The following is a 21,025-nucleotide window of genomic DNA, read 5'->3' on the forward strand; positions in this document are numbered from 1 at the left end:
CAAAATGTCTCAAAAACTAACAGGAGTAGCAAGGGCTCGTCGGAGTGCGCTGAAGAAAAAATCTCTTGTCGAGTAGTCAGCTCGAAAGAGCCGTGAGGTCCAAACATATGGTGCTGGCGCATTTTAATGGCAGTGGCCACTACAAGGAGGATTGTTCTTTCTACTGTACCAATTTCGTTGCATTCAATGTCATCTTTGATAAATAAACATGCAATTTTGACTTTAAAACTCGTTTTTCTCAAAACACAAATTTTGCCATTTTTGTCAATGTGCCCTCCTTTTTCGCGTACTTCTGGCGCTGATATCTGCATGAAAGTTTTCCCAAATTTTTTTTCAAAGTACGAGAAATGCAACTATCTTGTTTAAGTTTCAATATTCTTATTATATAATAAAGACAAAGCTATGTAAACTTTTACTAGGGCAGGGGAAATATGAACTTCCCACGTTAAAATTTTTCACGTCTAGTACATAATTTGTATGCACTTCCTAATTAGTTATTTGCATTCCACACTTTATTTGGAACATTATGAACTATCAATTGTAAACAATTGGTCTGAAAAGGTCTGAAAGAGGGGGGGGGGTCAAAATGCTTAAGTTTTTCACTTTGTCATGTTGCAGAACTAAAAGTATGCAACTTGCAAGAAAACTAATTATATATTTGAAATCAGCATAAAAAGTTCCATAAGCAGCTCAGGTGTCATTTCTCTGGGGAGAATATAACGAAAAAGTGTCTTCGAGTAGCGTCTCCCCTTCCCACGACCTCTATTAGGCCCCAAAGACACGGTGAAGCTACCATGACCGAGACACAGATCGCAGTTCAGCCGAGTACCCACAACCGATGATCAAGGCGAGCACAGGTGATTATGAACATATAGAAAAACGAAGGTGTGTCTATTGCACGCCCCCATTATGATTTTTTTGGTTAAAAGACTTTTGCCAAGTACGACGCGTCGTAGCTTTTGACTCAGAAAATTTTAGGTTTTTATCATATCAACGACAGAAAACGATTAGAGATCTCATTAATATAGATCTTTCACGTTTGCTTGTAAACGCATGTAGTTCCTGCATAGGAGAGTCACTGTCACTCTCAATAATTCCTGTGTTGCTTTCAATGCAGCCATTTAAAGGACAGCCTACTGCTTTCCCATTGCTGAGAACGCATTACTCGGAATTATTCCAATATTTGGTGAACACTGAGAAATACGAGCAGCTGTATCCGGCTGCTCGAATCACGTGGCGTGATCTGCGTCGGCAGAAGTGTAAATAATCAATTCAGGAATTCAATAAATAAACGTGACGTTCGTCGTACAGGAAACGCATGCGGCGAACGCAACTTCAGTTTCTCGTAATAAAGCGCACCGCAGCATTCATTTCGAGGAAAAAGATTAGGAAACAAGGTTATCAATCGCATAGCAGGTCACGTGACGCGTACAAACAATATGATGCACGTAGTGTCCGACACATGCTCATTATGGCAAAAAACTGCGGTCGGATGACCTTCAGTTGCTGGGGAGCGGAAACTGAAGTATGCAAAGAACAGTCACATCACTACACATTGGTACGTTACAAAAAATTAGCGCAGCTTTGCACTTTTGGCACGAAGCCTGAAGGAGCTTAGCAGCCTTCCTTAGCGTCCCAGCCGAGAGTACCCTGGAGATATCTTGTTAAGCCTAAATAGAGCAACGTGAGCATGCAGATAGGCAGTTAAGCCTGGGAAAACCATATTCCAGCTCTCTGTCTCTATTCATTTGTCGCTGTTTCTTTCTTTCTGTGCCTATTTCTTTCTGTTCATTCATTCCTTTCTCTTTCTCTGTGTTTCTTGCTCTCTCTCTGTTTCTCTTTCACACTTTCTCTTTCCGACTATTTGATCTTGGTTCTCTTTTCCAGGGCAACGCAATCGCATGGCTCTTATAAAGGCTCTATACGAATATACCTATCAATCGCTTCAGTGATAGGTATACGAATATACCGATCAATGGAGGGATTGAAGCGGTCTCAAAATTATTCATAGAAATCAAGCAAACACATAATGCTGAAGTTTACCTATCGTCACTGAAATTAGTCCTGACGCTAAATTATTCTGAATTTGTTTCGTGCTACTACCTGCGAACGTTCGGCACTAGTATGGGAACCCCTTTTGCTCCAACATACGCCAACATTTTTATGGGACAGTTAGAATCAGAGCTGTTGGAGTCATGTCCAGTGAAGCCTTCCACCTATCTCCGTTACATAGACGACATATTTATCATATGGGAACATGGCGTAAGTACACTAAACGCATTCATTGACCACTGTAACAAGTTTCACTCTAGTATTAAATTCCCCATGCACCATTCTTCCAGTGAAATTAACTTCCTAGACATTACGGTATCTATTGAAGCAGGAAAATTAAAGACGACGCTTTACAGAAAACCAACATACAGCCAGCAATACCTAGATTACAGTAGTCATCACCCGCGACACTGCAAACAAGGGATATTTGTAGGACAGGCGAGGCGTATTAGAAGGGTCTGTAGCGATGACAGTGACTACGTTCACCACTTAAGCAACCTAAAGGAAACATTATTTAAAAGAAATTACCCGCATGATGCTCTAAACAAGGTCTTCAACGAAGCATGTGAACTAGATAGGAAATCATCACTAGCTCAAAGGGCGCCCGTAGCACAGCCTAACCAGCCGCCAGCATTTATAACCAAATACTCAAATGCGCTACCAAACATAAATAATATCCTCCGTAAGTATTACCCAATACTGGCAAGCAACGAGTGCCTTTGAAAAGCGTTTCCCGGAGTACCAAAGGTCGTGTGTCGCCGCAATAGGAATTTTAAGCACATGTTAGTGCATGCAAAAGTAAACCCTCATACTACTGCCCACATAGCACCTTGTTCTCGTCCAAGATGTAAGACTTGTAAGCACCTTCAAGATGAGTTTATAGTTAAAAGCACCGGAAGTGATTAAGTCCATCATATAAAATCTAGTTTTACCTGCACTAGTTCAAACGTTATCTACATGATGGAATGTTCTTGTTGTCAAAAAAGGTACAAAGGCGAAACGGGACAACCTGTTAATGTTAGATTAAACGGGCATCGCGCGTACACGGCGAAGAAGTTATCGAAAGCAGTGGCACAGCATTTCATTGTAGCAGGTCAACTTCGACGATCTTAAACTTTACATACTTCAGTCAAATTTCTGTCTCCCCAAGAGACAGAAAATATACACTCATACCTTATTCACAAGTTCAATACACTACAGCCCGCAGGTATTAACGTTTCTAAGGGGGCTCTTGAATCTATTCGGTATGTCACATACACAACGAAAAGCAATGAGAATTAAGCCCTTCTTCTAGGAATTTCGAACGTACTAATGTTAAAGTGCCACCTGCTTCCACTGACAATCATTCCGCGAAACGTATACCCTCCCGTCGTCCCGCAGCCCGTTTTTGTTCCATTTCTTTCTCTCGCCTTCCTTATGACTCACCCAGTTCGTCACGGTGACATCTCCCCTTGTCCACTTGTCGAAACGTCGCCTCGAGCACCCAACCCCTGTTTAGGGATTTGTTCATCTTATAAGTGCTTGTTATTATAGCGTCGATAACCGAGTGGTTACGACGCTTGCCTTTGGACCGCGTGTATGCGAGTTAGAATCCCACTTTCACAAGAAATTTTAGTTCGTTCAATTTATTTTATTCTACTCCTCTCTACTTCTCTGCCACTCTCCTGCACCTTTTCTTCCTCCAACGCGCGTTTTTCTTTCTCTCTCTCTCTGTCTCTGTGTTTTCTAGCATAGCAAAGCAGTCATATGGTCTCCATAATTTTTTCATTTATTTAGAAATACTGCCAATCTCATATGAGATGAAGGCAGGGAAAGGAGGTTACAACAACCGGAAAAATAAGAAAATGAAATCAATAACAATCGTTCACAAAGTACCATAAAGTGATAACTTAAATAGTAATACATAAAAACAGCAACAGATTACAGTAGGTGGTACAACAATACGCAATAAATACATAAACGCATGCATAGTTAAATGCACGTTATACAATATAAGGGCTATTCCAATAGAAACATAAGATTAAAGCAGAACACACTCGTGGATAAATTGTTGTGGTCACAAGACAAGTAAAGTGATAACGTAACGTGACCGTGCTATGTTAGTAAAGCTTCCTCGATTGTCGTGGAGAACCTCTCTAGTGAGAGAGTGTTAGCAATTGATGGGTCAAATTCGTTCTAGTCTGTTATCGCTCTCGGGAAGTAAGAGTATTTAAACAGTTAGATTGGTGTGTATATTCAGTTAGCGTTAAGAAGTGTTTGTTACGTGTAGGTCTTGCTGTGCTTATCGAAATATATGTAGCAGTGTCAATGTTTAGCTGCTTGTGAAGGAGTTGATGCATGAATTTCAATCTCGCTACTTTGTCTCTATTTTACAGGGTAAGAAGGCCTGCGCGTTTTAGTAAATCCGTCAGTCTGAATTTTTATATTGGTTGAATAGAAACCTAATGGCCTTTCTTTCCATCTTTTTCAGTTTATCAATGTTGTGTTTCGTGTACGTAAACCATGCAATGTTAGCATATTCGAGAACTGTTCGGATAAAAGTTTTATATGCCGAAAGCTTGATGTTGGATGGCGCGAGACGGAGGTGTCTTCAGCGGAAAAAGCTTTTTTAAGGCAGTTGATGTAATGGTGTTAATGTGGGAGTCCCATCTAAGGTCGTGTGTAAGTAACAAACCAAGGTGTTTGGGTTCTTGAACTCGAGCTAACTGACTGGCATTTGCGGTGTATGCGAACTCAGACATGTGTATTTTTCTGGTAATTGTCAGGGCAGCTAATATTTTAACGTTAAGGACCATATGCCAATCAGTACACTATGTAGAAACTGAGTGCAGGGCTTCATTTGAAGTTACGTGGTCCTCGGCAGAGTTAATTTCATGATAAAGTATACAATCGTCTGCAAACAACCAAATTTTAACGCCTATGTTAGATGACAGATCATTGATAAAAATTAGGAAAAGAACTGAAACCAGTACACAGCCCTAAGGCACACCAGATGTGGCGGGAGAAAGAGTGGATTCTTGACGCTTAATTTCTACAAACTGTAGACGGTTGGTAAGGTAATCATGTGTCCAGGAAACGATGGATCCGTTTCCGAGAGTTGATTCAATTTCAGTCTTGAGTTTATTGTGTGAGACACGATCGAGAGCTTTCGAAAAGTCTAGTAGGAGAAGATCCATTTGTTTCTAGCTCTCGCTGCTGGATGATATGTTGCGGGGTGAGATTGGATGAAAAAAAAATGCTTGTTCAGCTAGCATGCCTGGATAACCGAATGCTTATGACGCTTGCCTTCCGACCGTTGTTACAACGGTCCGAATCTCGCCTCGCCTAGGAAGTTTATTTTGTTTCATTTATGTATTCTCCTCCTCTCCGCTTGTCTTCCTCTCATACTCCTTGCCTTCCTCCAATGCGTCGCTAGGCGACACATGCTGATGTCATTGCTTGACGGAGTTTCGCCAACGCCAACAGACCAAGCTGTTTATAAAACCCCGCCCAGGAAGTGATTTCATCTGTGTTCTGATAGCGCTAAGGGAAGGCCACGCATATACATAGGTGATTTTCCGCAGCTGGTTTGTGCAATTAAATCAAATGGTACCACCGGCACGGTGGCCTTAGAGTCTCTCGAATGTGACCTTTGGCAGCGCTGCTCAATATGACTTCATCCGCGTTACGTCGTCTGTTCGGCGTTCCCACAGCGTCTGTGCGCCCGTGGTTGGCGACTAAAAGCGATCAGGCGGCGCCACTGGAAAACATGCAACATTGCATTGAAGGGGGTTCCTTGCGCCTGGCATTCAACACGTCGTCGTCACGCCCTGTGTGGTCCGTTAGTTTGAAACGTACGCTTCTATTTGCTTTATATTTGCGTCCGAATGATTCGGGAGCAACGTATTCGTCACTATTCCTTACTGTTTCCAAGATGTCATCTCTACTACTCGGAGACGAGCCTTAGAAGGTGTGGCTCAAAAAGCAGCTGATCTTAATAATAATGATGAAACATACTTGATGCCTTATCTCCAGCGGTGGATTGCACAAAGCGGTCACTGAGTTCACCATTCATTTCTTGTGGGGAAGGCAGTAGGAATGTAGCAAGCACGAGGTGGTATCGAAGCGGGTGGTCACGCCTGCATGCGTGCTGGCATGTTGAAATGTAAGTTCCCCTGGACTTGCGTTTGGTAATTTTTCATTTAGTTACATCTTCGTTTCCAATTATATATGGTGCCAAGCGCGCGACACACGTGCGAATTTTTCACGAGGTGGAAAACTTCACATATGTGATTGAAAGTAGCGATCAATGCCTTTGCTAAATAATAGTTAACATTAGTGAAGACAGATAAAGCTGGCGTGCTCATAAACGTAGCCACCTTATGAATACTGCGTTGGATGGCAAGCGTGTACGGCACTTCGGCGCCTCCGTCCCTGAGCTACCTCGCTCTTTTCTCGTTTTTTAAGTTTGTAGAATCTTCTAAGCAGCATAAACGAGAGAACTGTCAGAGCACCTATTCCACTGTCACGTGAGACGATCGTCACTATAAAGAACAAAATGTACGAAATAAATACTGCTACGTAGTTCACAGCCATCGGTGGCCTTCATTCAAGCTGTGGTCAGGCAGGAGTTCGCAAACCTCAGTCTTCCATCAGCATGTCCCCTGACTCTCCCTGCAGTACGGCCTTACTCCGCAGGCAACGCTCGCCAGTCCTATCCTACGTTGCCCTTCCGCAACGCTACGGAATGGCGAACACCCGATGACCAGCCTATCTGCTTTTCCTGTCAACAGTCAGGGCACGGTTCTTGTTATTGCCGTCGCCGTTGGTCAAACCCACCACGCCAGACCTACCCTACCTGCATGCGCCCTACCACTTCTACACGTTGAGCCGCTGCACCCTCCAATTTCTACTTGTCCTCTCACGAACCTCTCACCAATGACGCCACTTCGCCCGTTCGCCGCTACCCCCGCTCGCCGTCGCCGCAACGCCGCCAATCCCGCTCTCCGCAGCCTCGACGCTTTCCCTCGCCGACCTTCTCTGGACGCTCGCAGCAGGAAAACTAGATATTGCAGCTTATGGAGGTGAAGCTGCAATACCATGGACGCCTGCAAATCCTCTACTGACGCTCCCCACACACCACAACCTGCTTGAAGTAAAAGTCGACAATGTTCCTGTGACCGCCCTCGTTGACACAGGCGCGCACGTGTCTATTATAAGCGCTCCTCTACGCCGCCGTTTGGAGAAGATTATGGCGCCGTCCACGACGCGGGCAATACGTGTTGCCGATGGCGGTACTGTGGAAGTCATCGGAATGTGCACTGCTCGTGTCAGCATTGCCGGTCGTCACACCGTCGTCCTTTTCGCCGTTCTAGCTCGTTGCCCTCATGACCTCATACTTGGCCTTGATTTCCTTTCGGCACACTCGGCCTTAATTGACTGTTCTTCTGGCACACTCAGCCTCGATCTTCCTCTTCTCGCCGATACCTGTGAAAAGCCCGTCAGCCGCTTGAGCCCAACCACTTTTGTTCGCCTGCCACCTCGAGCAGTGACGCACGTCTGTTTGTCATCGACCCCTCCAGTTCCCGACGGCAACTACATCGTTACACCTATAACTGACGCACGACTAACGCGCAATATTACTGTGCCGCATACCATCGCCACCATAGTGGATAACTCCGTCTTCCTTCCGCTCCTCCATTTTGGCCTCATCCCCCAAGTGTTGGCCTACCAGATGTCGCTTGCCCAACTCACTGCTATAAACGATGACGATGACATCGTTGTCGCCGTAACTGCTCCGGACCAAGCTGAAGTCTCACAGTTACCCGGTTCTGACGACGCCATTTTTCGAAACATGATTGGATCAGATCTTTCGCCTGATCAGGCCGACGGTCTCTTCCAGGTTTTGGCCTCCTACAGCGACATTTTCGATATCCATGGTCGTCCCTTGGGCCAGACTAAGATTGTCACTCGCCGAATTAACACAGGTGAGTCTGCGCCCATCCACCGCCGGTCGTACCGCGTGTCTGCATCAGAGCGAGCAGTGATTTAAAAACAAGTGGCCAAAGTGCTAGCGAAAGACATAATCGAACCATCGTCTAGCCCTTGGGCCTCTCCTGTGGTATTAGTAAAGAAGAAAGACGGCTCCTGGCGTTTCTGCATTGATAATCGGCACCTCAACAAAATTACCAAGAAAGACGTATATCCTCTTCCACGTATTGACGATGCACTCGACTGTCTCCATGGCGCCACCTTCTTTTCATTTCTCGACCTCCGATCAGGCTACTGGCAAATTGCTGTAGACGACATGGGTCGTGAGAAGACCGCCTTCGTTACCCCTGACGGCCTTTGCCAATTCAAGGTCATGCCCTTCGGTCTTTGCAACGTTCCAGCAACCTTCGAGAGAATGATGGACACGCTGCTTCAAGGATTTAAATGGTCGACGTGCTTGTGTTACTTGGACGACGTGACCATCTTCTCACCCACCTTCGCAACACACCTTGAACGCCTTTCGACCATTCTATCAATATTCCGACAAGCTGGCCTCGAGCTCAATTCCTCGAAGTGCCACTTCGGTCTTCGTCAAATTACTGTGTTGGGCCACCTCGTTGATGCTTCCGGTGTACGACCAGACCTGGCCAAAGTCCGCGCTGTAACGAACTTCCCCGTTCCTCGCTCTGTCATGATATTCGCAGTTTCGTGGGCCTGTGCTCGTACTTTCGCCGTTTCGTGAAAAATTTTGCGGCACTCGCACGCCCACTCACTGGCCTTCTCAAACAAGACGTTCCGTTTTGTTGGGGTCCTCCACAAGCTGACGCCTTTTCTCAGCTAATCACCGCTCTAACGACACCACCAATTCTTGCACATTTTGACCCAGATGCTCCTACACAAGTGCGCACAGACGCTTGTGGTCACGGCATCGGCGCATTATTAGCCCAAACTCAGCGGGGCACTGATCGTGTTATTGCGTACGCAAGTCGCTTCCTCTAGAAGTCTGAACGCAACTACTCTATAACAGAGCGGGAATGCCTTGCCCTTGTCTGGGCGGTTTCAAAATTCCGCCCTTACTTGTATGGCCGCCCATTCCGTGTCGTAACAGATCATCACGCGCTCTGTTGGCTTTCTTCACTGAAGGACCCTACTGGACGACTTGGCCGATGGGCGCTGCCTCTTCAGGAGTACTCCTACTCAGTTGCCTACAAGTCTGGACGCCTCCATCTGGACGCCGATTGCTTGCCTCGTTACCCTGTTGAAAAGCCAGACGGATCGGTCATCCAGCCTAGCCCCAGCGTCACGTCCATGTCTCAGTTTCTTCAGATTGGTGACGAACAACATCGCGATTCTTCCTTGCGATCACTCATTGGCCGTCTCGAATCTGCCCCTAACAACGCGTCCCTCCGCATGTTCGTCCTCTTGAATGGCACGCTGTACCGTCGTAGCGTTCTGCCCGATGGCCCTGAGTTTCTTCTCGTCGAGCCTAAACATTTGCGTTCAACGGTCCCGCATGAGCTTAACGACGAGCCCACTGCCGGCCACCTGGGCATATCTCGCACGTACGACCGTGTCCGGCGCCGCTCCTTTTGGCGCGGTCTCGCCCGGTCCGTTCGACGTTATGTGGCCTCCTGCGATAAATGCCAACGTCGGAAGCGACCTGCCGCACCCTCTGCTGGACTCCTTCACACGATCTCCATCCCTACCGAACCTTTCTTCCGTGTTGGTGTAGACTAGAGGTGTGCACGGGCTCCGGGTAGCCCGAAAGCCCGAGCCCAACCCGGCCCGCGGGCCGGGCTCGGGCGGGCCGACGTATTTTCACCTCGGGCCCGGGCCGGGCACAGGCTACTTGGAGTTTTTTCGGGCCGGGCTCGGGCCCGGCGCAAAGCCCGACTGAAGCCCGAAATATAGAGAATGAGCGGGAATTGTTTTCTAGCACGAATACAGCGCCTTTTCGTTGACCGCCCTTTTTCGCTTTATTTTTTCCATTCGCTACAATAAACAAAAGGGGAGCAGGTAAAGCACTGCCTCTGTTGCACTGCGACAAACAGAGGCAAATCCCATATGAGTGAAAATGCATGCGACAGCGGCGAGCGGCCCGACGTAGATCGCCTTCGTGCAGGATGACGCTTGCATGGGCATACCCCATACACGTGACGGCTTTGGCGAGCGAACTCCATTGTTGCTGGCATGAGGCCGTCTACTTGTATAGCAAAAGTGCCGCGCTGTCGCAGGTATGCAATGCAAATAAAATATTTATTGCATGTTGGTACGTAACACGTTTGCCGTGTCTCGCGGTGTTTTTTATATGCACGTGTATAATTAATACGTTATTTGTTGGTGTACAGCTGATGTGCTTCGTACGTCGCTAATGTATGTACATCCGGTTCGGGTGTTTCGTGACTTCCGGGTGATGAGCGACGGTTTCCAAATGCGAAAATCCGAGCAATCGCGCGCATTCGACCACGCGATACATCGCGCGAACGGCCGTCAGTGAACCTTCAAAAAGCCGGGCCCGACCGGGCCCGGGATTGTATTTTCGTACGTCGGGGCGGGCCGGGCGGGCTCGTAGCCCTTTGCCGTTGGGCTCGGGCGGGCCTTCGACAAAGTCAGCGGGCCCTGGCCGGGCTCGGAAATACGGCCCGTGCACTGCTCTAGTGTAGACCTTCTCGGCCCTTTACTTGAGTCCAACTCTGGCAACAAGTGGGTCGCCGTTGCTATAGACCATGCGACCAGGTAGCCATCGCCCTCTCACGGACATGCTCTCCATGTATGTCTCATCTAACAACCATGACTGGGACCTGGCGCTACCTCACGTGACCTTCGCTTACAATTCATCGCGTCATGATACCGCCGGTTACTCACCTTATATGTTCTATGGCTGTGATCCGACGTTACCACTGGACACCCTACTTCTGGCTACTACATCTCCGCCGAGCGAATACGCACGGGATGCTATCGCTCGTGCCGACCACGCGCGTCAGATCGCCCGCTCTAGGCTGTCGCCTTCACAAGCAACCCACAAGACCCTCTACGACGACAGCAGGCATGCCGACGTTCGTTTCTCGGCTCGTTTCCTAGTTCTCCTGTGGTGCCCAGTTCGTCGTGTTGGCCTGTCCGAGAAGTTGTTATCCCGCTACATGGGTCCATACCGTATCGTCCGCCAGGTAACGGAAGTCACCTGCGAGATCGTTCCCGTCTCCGAGAGTAACCCGCCTGCAAACATGCCCAGTGAGGTAGTGCACGTCCGTCGGCTAAAACAATACCGCCCTCCTTCTGAAGAACGTGTTTAAAGTGCACCGAGACAGCGCTTTTACCGCCGAGGGTAATGCTACGTAGCTAACCCATCAAGAGCCAGACATTCTGCGTACAGAAGACGACAAAGAGGACTGGCCTGTCTGTCTGCTGTGGGTGCTGTCCTCCATCTTGATCGATGCTGTGCACATCAGTGTAAATACACTTGTAAATAGTCATGCCTCGTGTCATTTTGCGTAACAATACATTTTCCCGGTGGTGTCGGGATTTGAACCCTCACCTACGCGCTCCAAATGTGTGCGCCGGATCTACCGCGGTGCACCGTCACACTTCCAGAATGATTATATACATCAGAACGCTGTGAATACGTTGTACAGAGGATAGAAAAAAATGCAAAACAACACTTCCTCTGAAGGATATATTGACATATTCCGTGATGGTAGAGTAAAATTCCTTTATAGGAATAATTGTAAAGTCGACATTGAGCATTGAAGATATCAGGAACATTCCCACTTTGGCAAAATACAATCCTCAACACGGGTTTCGATTATAGCGGGCTCATCCTTTCGTTCCGCCTTTGTGTGATGCTGATAAACGCAAGAAAAAGTTCAAAGTCGCCATCATAATGATGTTCACAAAGTTCCAGGCCACGCCGCGGCTATTCCTACGGTTAAACACTACGCTTAGGCATCACTTAGGCAACTCCCCAATAAGATTCTGCGTGGAGTTTTTATTAATGCCGATGCGGTCTTCTTATACGCTGCGCCGTCATGAACTGCCGACGGTTCTTTGTTACTTTGTGACGTCACTGCCAGTGTGATGTTCGGTACTAGTGATTTGGATACAGCTAAATAAATGAAACAACCATTCTTTACACGAACATTCTGTTTCGTAGTAAGCAATAGGAAAGTCCTAACGCCCACGTGACATATGTAGCAATGGCTTGGGCATGTCCTGATAGAATGTTACAGCGCCGCATGCCGAACCCTATAAGCCAGCGTTATATATATATATATATATATATATATATATATATATATATATATATATATATATATATATATATATATATATATATATATATTTGCTTTCCGTTTTAAACACTAGTTTAAAACGGAAAATCCATGGCTTCTCTAAATGCCTGAATTAATAATCAACTCGATCAGTAATTAGGTGAAATGTTAAGGAAACTAAGCCACATGGCTATCCCATTTCTGAAGATCGGCAGCTTTGTAATGAAACGTAATAATTGCGTGAGAAGAAAATTCTAAGATGACGAATAAGAAATTGTAAGCACTCAAGGTCCGCACCCGCAATTTCTGTTTAAGATTAGTCCACTTGAAATAAATACACATGAATAACGCCCCGCATGCACACTTCGGCTTATGATTATGGGAGAAGGAAAGAGAGCAAAAGCTGTCGGTGACGTAGAAACTTGATTATGCCCCATCGGGGATTCCCCTAGAGCACGATGGAATCACCAATGAATACTGCACTCATGACGTAAAATGAACGCGAGAAAGATCAACGCGGAGGCAATGAATTTTGCCTAAATTCTGGTACCACCGATACGTGATGTCTATAGGCGGTGCGAACCCACATAAGCGCTACTCAACGCAACAGCCAGGCAGCATGATGCACCGTCACAGACACACTACCGAGCAGCACCGAGAGAATAGCATTGGCCATGCCACTAGGTAGAGGCGCGTGTCTTCGCAAGTAGAATATTTTTCTACGGCGAACCTGTATATGACTCGTGTTCCGGGACTTCTTCGTTGTGTTAACAGAACAGTCGACATAAAACGATTACATGAATTCAGCACGAGCTGATGATAGCGCAGTATTAGGGACGTCTCACATCATCTTTTTAATCACCGAATTTAATTTTATCAGTTATTCGTTTAAAAGACTTGTTAAAAGTACAATAATCTATTGTATCCAACCCAGCAAGTCTTAGATATATAGGATTCTTACCGACGTAAAGAAAACGAGCTACGTGTAAACTATATACTCTTTTGGAGCAGTCACGGTGGTAATGTGGGCTAGTTGGGTGTGATGACTGGCATTCATTCGGGTAGCGAAAAAAAAATTAATGACAGACACAACAGAGCACGGGCGCTGGACATCAACTGACTTTACTGGAAGGAAACATACAAAAACCCCTTGACAGTCGCTCAAGCGCGAAGCTGGAGAGAAAACATATAATTTGTGCATGTGAGTGTTTGCCTTCATTGCATTTGATGACGGTGCCATCGGCGGCAGGGGTCCGCCGTAAGTTTATGGCACTGCATCCCCCCTCCCCACCAACGGCACTGCGCACTTATGACATGACGAGGATGAACTTTTACTCTTGACCTACACGTCTGCACGTCGCGATCGATGGCGTGATCATTGTGTGCGTGCAGCGCTGTTGCCGCGACACGTTCCCTACACTGTTGCTCGTGTAGCCCGTTGCTCCAGGAGAATGGAGCAACGGGCTCCGTTCCTCCTTCGGCGCAGCGACTTTCTCCTTTGCGGGCGATTTACTCGTCGTGCCCTCTTGTGGCAAGCGCCAAGGGAGAAACTTTTCTCCTCAACCACGTGACTTGCGCGCGCGCGCATGCGCACGCCGAGTTGCATCGTGATTCCGTGCTGTGGAGAGCGGCCGCCCTTTCGCGCTCACTCGGCAGACTCAGACCAGACTATCCAGTGGTACCGACCTCGGCCAGTCGCGTGCAATTACTTGTACCTAGGATTGAGGCGAGCAACACACGAGTGACGTTCATTGTTTTTGTTCTACGTGTGGAGTGACGTGTGCGGCGTTTTTTTTTTTCTTTTATTATAGGCTCGGCGTGTGCGCGATGCGCCGCATACTTCCATGTGTCTCGTGTTGTTTGTGTACGTTTGCGCCCGATCTGCTCGTCATAAATGCAGTAAGTCCCGCTTCACAAAACAGTCTTGTTTTAATGAACACCTTAGACTGTACACCGATAATTGAAATTTTTTCGTCGTTAACATACTTAGCAAGAGCACACGTTTTCAACTTTACACAGCACTTATAACACTTATCAATACAACAAGCAATATAAAGAAGCATGAAAGTTAATTTTTACAACATTGTAGCAAACGTGATACCACTGGACAGTGCATGCGTGAAAGTACGACAACATATAATTGCTGGAGTTTGACGTGTCGAAACCACCGTATGATTATGAGGCGCGCCGTAGTGTGGGACTTTTAATTAATTTATCAAATGGGGTTCTTTAACGTGCACGCGAACATTAGCACATGGTTGTTCTTTGCCTTCCACCCCCATTGAAATGTGGCCGCCGTGGCCGCATTTTAACGTTAACCTGCATCATAATTGCACATATCTGAAAAATAAATCAATGACTTCTGTCAATTAGGCCAAAATTCTCAATCACATGCGTTTTGGAATACACATGACATCACTGAGAATTAGGACGGACTTATGCACGCGTGCAGTATGTACAGTGAAACCTCGGTGATACGATCACAGCTCATACGAATTTCGGGGTGATACGAATTCTTCGTTGGTCCCGGCCAAGGCCCATTGGCCTGCAATGTAATGGAGTACGGTTGTTGCGAACCGATTTTCACCCAGCGACGTTTGATACGAAAGTACGCTACCGCCCAGGTACGAAGAGGTGCGGCGCTGAAGACGCGCCAAGCACGTACGAGCGCGGGAACGCAAGCGCGCACGTGGGCATGCGCGCCGCACCGCCAAATCGCCAGAATCACGGTGTAAGAAAAAAGCTTTTCTTACGGTTAGAATAAACCTTCAGAGACGCGTCACGGCCTCCGAGATTGTGTGCGCGAATCTTTGCGGCTCTTATGTGCATCCGTGTGTATTCTCGTTTAGGACATTAGCGCGATGCTTTTTTCTTTCTAACACGTCGACGCGGGCTGCTGTTGTTGTACTATGTTTGCACGTGCCTGCCTCATGGGTCACACATCTCATGAATGGTGGACGAGGACCGAAAGAAGGCGAAGACGGTCTTGACGAAGGAGTCAGGCCTCACAACGTCAACACGCGCGACCGTTGAGGTCGCACTTGCAGGGCACGGCCGTAAATCTCCCCAAAACATCCCCAAAACCTCGGCGATATGAAAATCATAACACATGACCGTGGTTCTGTAATTTTGGGGCCTTGATCCAACGAGTCAAAGCACTTCTTTTGTTACTTTCGCTGCAGTACTCCGGTATCATGCAAAAAAGCGTACTAAAATTTTGCCGGGGCTACTGCTGTCGCGGGTCACAACGCACCTGGTTCATTAATTAAATACGCGCGTACGGGCCGTATATTTAAGAGTGCTGGTATGATTGCCGACATCTAAAAACTTAACTGACAATCATACCGACTTTTTTCCTGACGTTGTTGCGGCCCTGAAGAACAATAAATGAAAATGTACGCCACCTTTCTTTTGTCGCTGGCTAATTTTCCATGCTTTCTGTTGATACGAATTTCGGATGATACGAATAATTTTAGTGGTCCCTTGAGATTCGTATCACCGAGGTTTCACTGTATCTCTCGTTCTCAGGATTTTGCTTTGGCGTGCGAAACTCAACACAAAATGCGCTTCTAATGACAGCTATGCACAGTAGGTAATCACTAACAATCTTACTCACCTTTGTGAAAAGAGTATTCCAAATCCAACGCAACACTAACCACCGCCACAACGACAACTACACAGTTGTCGCACAATGACCGCAATTTCACACGCCAGGCGAATACCGTGACGTAACAGTAGCAGAGCAGCATGTAGGTACAGCGTACTGAAATATTACAGAACACATAGTTTGGGTAGCGTTATTTTCCATAAATCGCGCGGTGTAGCGCCAGTTTATCTACTCAAGTAATCGAGCTGCCGCGACGCCAAGAGCCACTGACATCGCACTCGAAAGACCACTGTCCGGTGCGAGACCATCTTGTCTTGCTTCTTCGCACGACCCGCGTTGTAACGTATGTATACACAAATGAGACGGCAGTACCGCATCAGAAGCATTGTCATTGAAGGGCTAGCAGTTGAACGAATCCATGGCTCATCATCATACTTGTGGTCAACGCATAAATATAATGGGAACAGATTTCAATGCCAAACCACTCAACGAAGTCGACGCGACGAAGGCGACAGAATCTGAACTGCATGTTGTCGATGTTGCGCCCTCCCACAGTACCTATTAAAAATAAAGAAATCATGAGAGAGAAATTTCATCTGTGGCCGCTGTTGGAAGATGGCGCTACTTCAAAATGTCGTTGGAATGGTATGAACGGTTCTCAATGTGGTCGTTTTCGCACTAACTTAATCAACGCTGTAATTATATTGTTCATTAATATGCGGCTTTAGATTAACTGGTGCGCTTCGCTAAGCCATAGCTACTATTTAGTGATGTCAGCGTATATTGTGCCGCAGCCATGAAATCATAAAGAGTTGAAGAAAAATTACGCATCGTTTGTGCCAACATGGTCCACTGTAATTCAGTGACTATATAAGGGCCAGCGCTTCATAGAGGGGTATGTGTAAACGTCTGTACGTATGCGCCTGTAGTGAATTGTACATGGTATAGGGAACCCAATCTCAAGTTTGCGGCGCGACGACAGCGCCGCGCCAGCCGCGCTGCGGCTCTGTCGGAAAGCTCTGAACCTTCGGCGCGGCCGACTCAGCCCCTTTCACGGTAGCGGTAGCGCACGTGCGCACGCGTTCTTCTCTCGGTGCGGGTAACTGGGAGGCCGTCAGCTGGGTACGTTGAACCGAGAGGCTTGCTGTGCGAAGCTGCGCGCTTCCACGATGGCAGAAGCGACCCCGCGGAAGCGCAAGCGTGGTCAGAAGTATTGCGGTTTAGTGGCCAGCCACAACAGTACAGACAAGGCACACGATTCACGTGTTAAACTGTATCGGTTCCCGGGCGTGTCGCACGAGAAATAAAGGCTGACAGCGCTGTCTCGCCTTCTATTTTGGCTGTATGAGTTCATCGCTTTCGTTCGTTCCGACTACCTGAATCGGTAAGTAACGGGGCGCATGCACGCAGCGACTACAGTAATGATTACTCGCTGTCTTCTCGCATTGTTAAAGTCCAGTTACGGTTGTAGGTGAAGCAACTCTGTGTTTTGATTCCCCGTGCTCGTGAGACCTACCCGTCGTTGTTGAACGTTCACATTCGCGTTATACCGTTAGCGTTGCGCGGTTGGTTGAATTCAACTGAACTCTGCACATTGTCAGAAGTTCGGCGCCTGCATTTCACGCGTCGGGAAGGCTGCTTTATCACGCCGGAACGGACGTGCATTTTCAGCAAGCTTTGACATCGTTCTGCAGGTTTGCTTTGTTTTTGTCACTTTATTAGGGTGATATATATTTAAGCCGCTAAATATAACTGGCACTTAATACATGCTTTGCAATTGCAACCTTGAAGTAACTACCTTCTGACTGTGCGATTTTCTAGCCGCGTTCATGCAACAGGTTTTATACGCCTGTCAAGTCGATATCATAAAAAGAGACTGCAAGCATGACGCGAGAGCCGAAAAAACGAGGCGAGCAGTTCATCTTGCTTCACAGTGGTTGAAGCTCAGCTAGCTGCCTCGCGTCTTAATCGGCGGGTGATTCTCCAGCGGCACGGAGGACTTGACTCAAACCTTCTCAGGAAGCAGTGCCATAGCCGTATAATCTTTTTTTCGCACGCCGCAAACGTTTGTTCACGAAAGTACACGGCTGCTACTGTAAGCATGCCATATCAAAACAACAATCATATGATTCGTAGTCCGCGCCGCAGAACATCGATAGCGTGTACGGCTTCATTTCGGAGTGCATGTGGACCATTATTCATCTTTAACATGACAGAATGAGACTTACCTCGAGATATACGTCCTACACGTTGTAATCGCGACTTGGGAAATGCATTTCGCTTTGAGTCGGGCGTGGTTGTCGTCGATCGTCTGCTCTTCACCGTTAACGTGATATCCTTTCTCATTTTATCAAGTTCGCTTTTCGGAAGCGCCAGTCAAGCTTGAAGATACTTTTGAAGCCACACTGCACGCGGTACATTGTGAGACGCCGCAAGTGCACCGCGAGAGCTCTGCACGTGCACGGAAGCGAGCGGCAACGCGGTGGAGAGAAGGGAAAACGCTCGCTGATCACGCCCCAGTTTCTCTTTTTCTGCCAGAGATGGCGCTGCCTGTCAAGAGCAGCAGCGCCGCTAAGCGTTGCTTGGGAAGCCTATAGGTTTTATACATGCGAATGAATTGTGTATGTATTGAATTCATTGTGCGTACTATGTGCCTGCCTAGTGAACGCGTGCATATTAGTAAAAGTTGTATCAACTTTCCGTTGTCCTTCAGTAATCCATGAATGGGCCCACCTCCCCGAAATGGCGTGTGCAGTATTAACGTACTCCACCTCAGTCAGAAACAACTTTTTTAGTATTGTTTAATCCCTCTAGATGGCGCCAACTACCACCTACTTCACGGCCGTGGCGCTCTCACAGCTCCACCTACTTATATGAAGTTGAACATCTATCTATCGAAGCTATGCTCTGCTGCGCCGGGATTGTTTTGATTCTACAGAATGTACATTTTGGAGGCACGAACGCGTGGATAACGTCACTACGCCGTGTGACGCTTCCACAAATAAAGACAGCAAGCCTAACGTACAGTCTCCGTAGAGCGCCTTTGCAGTATCCGTCTCTTTTAAAGTGAACGCCGTCTCACTGACCGAGCGAAACGTACGAGTTCCGTCGTTTCGTTTCGCGAGATTTTCATCACTACAGGCTTGTCTGCTTGGTTTTATTTTGATTTCGTTCGATACTAAGCTCAGTGGGACTGTTTTTCACACGAAACTGTTTTATGCCGGGGTCCACCAAGACTTTCATGACGTACTTCCGTCACGGAAGCACGTCAGCAAAATGTATGCCATCAGATGGCAAAGAAAAAACTATAAGAAAACGTTCCGTTGATGGGAATCAAACCCATGACCTCTCGGTCCGCGACGTTGCCTGGCGGGCGCTTAGCCCACAGAGCTACCGCCAAACACATTACGGAAGAGACATGAACGAGCCTTTTATCTTTCACACTTGCCTCTCACAGTGACCTTGGATGGATGGATGCTATAAGCGTCCCCTTTATAACGGGGCGGTGACATCTGTGCCACCAGGCTAGAAAAAAACAAAAGACAAAACACGCGCCGTTTTAACGACCGTCCCGTCCCATTCGGTGCTGCTCCAATACAAGTTTGATTTCGTCAACGTTTTAACACACCGTGAGGTGCCGTTTCTAGCGGAAGCCTCGCTCATAGCATCTATCCATATCGACAAGTAGCTCTCCGACGCTCGCCTGGCTGTCGCACCGCGTTCCCCGCTCGCCCTGTGAGAAGTAACGGCCAGGCTAGAGGGAAGACACGACGCGCGTAGCGTTTCTCTTCGCATTTCACGAAGCTTTGAAGGAGTGCATATTGAGCATAAGTGTTTGTTATGTGCCTGTTGATGCCGTCATTGCGCGGGATTCACCATATGCGGAATCCACGTATATGTTAAGACTTCAGCTACCGCAAGGGTTAAATTGTGATCACGGGCGTTTGTCGTCGGTACGGAGATGTGCCACTAGAGGTCTCAACGTGAGTGTGATGTGTCCACATCAAGCGGTGCTATATCTGCCAAACAACTGTAGACTTGCACAAGCTCTCATATACCAATGCACTATAAACAATAAACTACTTCTGTGACGACACGTTTCACTTTCGTGTTATACCGATTCCTTTGACGGAGGGATCAACGAAACATCTTTTTGTGATTGCCAGTGCCGCATACTCCTTATCAGTCGAGAATCGATGCACTCGCTAGGCCTAAATCTATTGCTCGCTTCACTGGCTTGGCGTCAGCCATCTTGATTTTGACGGTTTCTCTATTGAAAAGGGAGTCCTCCATTTGAAGACGAACATTGGGGACTCCATTTTTTAAGAGCGTACCTGAATCATCGCATTAGAGACGTGTGAGGGGACGCCATGTTCTGGCATGTTGACGCGCACACACCTTCAAACGCTGCGATGTCACGCCGGACGCGACCTAGCACAGATGGGATCATTGTTGCTATGAGATGCGGCAGCAATAACTGAACTTCTACTATTGTACTGGTTAAAGCCCCTCCATTAAGCGTTTCGGGCGTCCAACACCGCAACCATGTAACTTGTGCCGCTGTAGAACAGAACGCAACCGTGGTGATATTTTGTTCACAATGCGGAAAACTGAACCCACTTGGCCAACAGTATATGTTTGAGTCGTCTGTTGGTGATGGTCGCCGCCATCGAACACATCTGCTGCACCGAACGGTTGCCAGCAATTCGAGAACATCGCGTCGACCAATCAGCGTGCGCATGCCGTCCGCTCGTGCGGTCCCACCGAGGACGGCTGTCGCCTCCGAACTCTGGAAAGGCGGAACGGAACAGAAAAACGGAGCAGAACCGGATGGGCAGTGGCAGCGCAGGACCGCCTTAACGGGCACAGAGAAGAAAGAGACGTCAACAAACGAAGAGGGGAAGCGGCCATGCACGAGGTAGAGTGGCGAGTAACCAGTTGTACGCTGTACGGAGGTGTTGTACGCAGAAGTAACGAATAGCAAAATTTCGTCCCAGTTTCTGTGGTTGGGTTTGAGGTGGACATGTGCGCCGGACCCAAAATCACCGTCGGCGGTGCGCCGGTGAATCCACCTCCGGCGGCGCCGCGTTAACGGCGCGGGGTTCATCGGACCGGCGGCGGCGTGGCG

Source organism: Rhipicephalus sanguineus, chromosome 8 (genome assembly GCF_013339695.2).
Source record: "Rhipicephalus sanguineus isolate Rsan-2018 chromosome 8, BIME_Rsan_1.4, whole genome shotgun sequence".
In the NCBI taxonomy this organism is placed as follows: domain Eukaryota; kingdom Metazoa; phylum Arthropoda; class Arachnida; order Ixodida; family Ixodidae; genus Rhipicephalus; species Rhipicephalus sanguineus.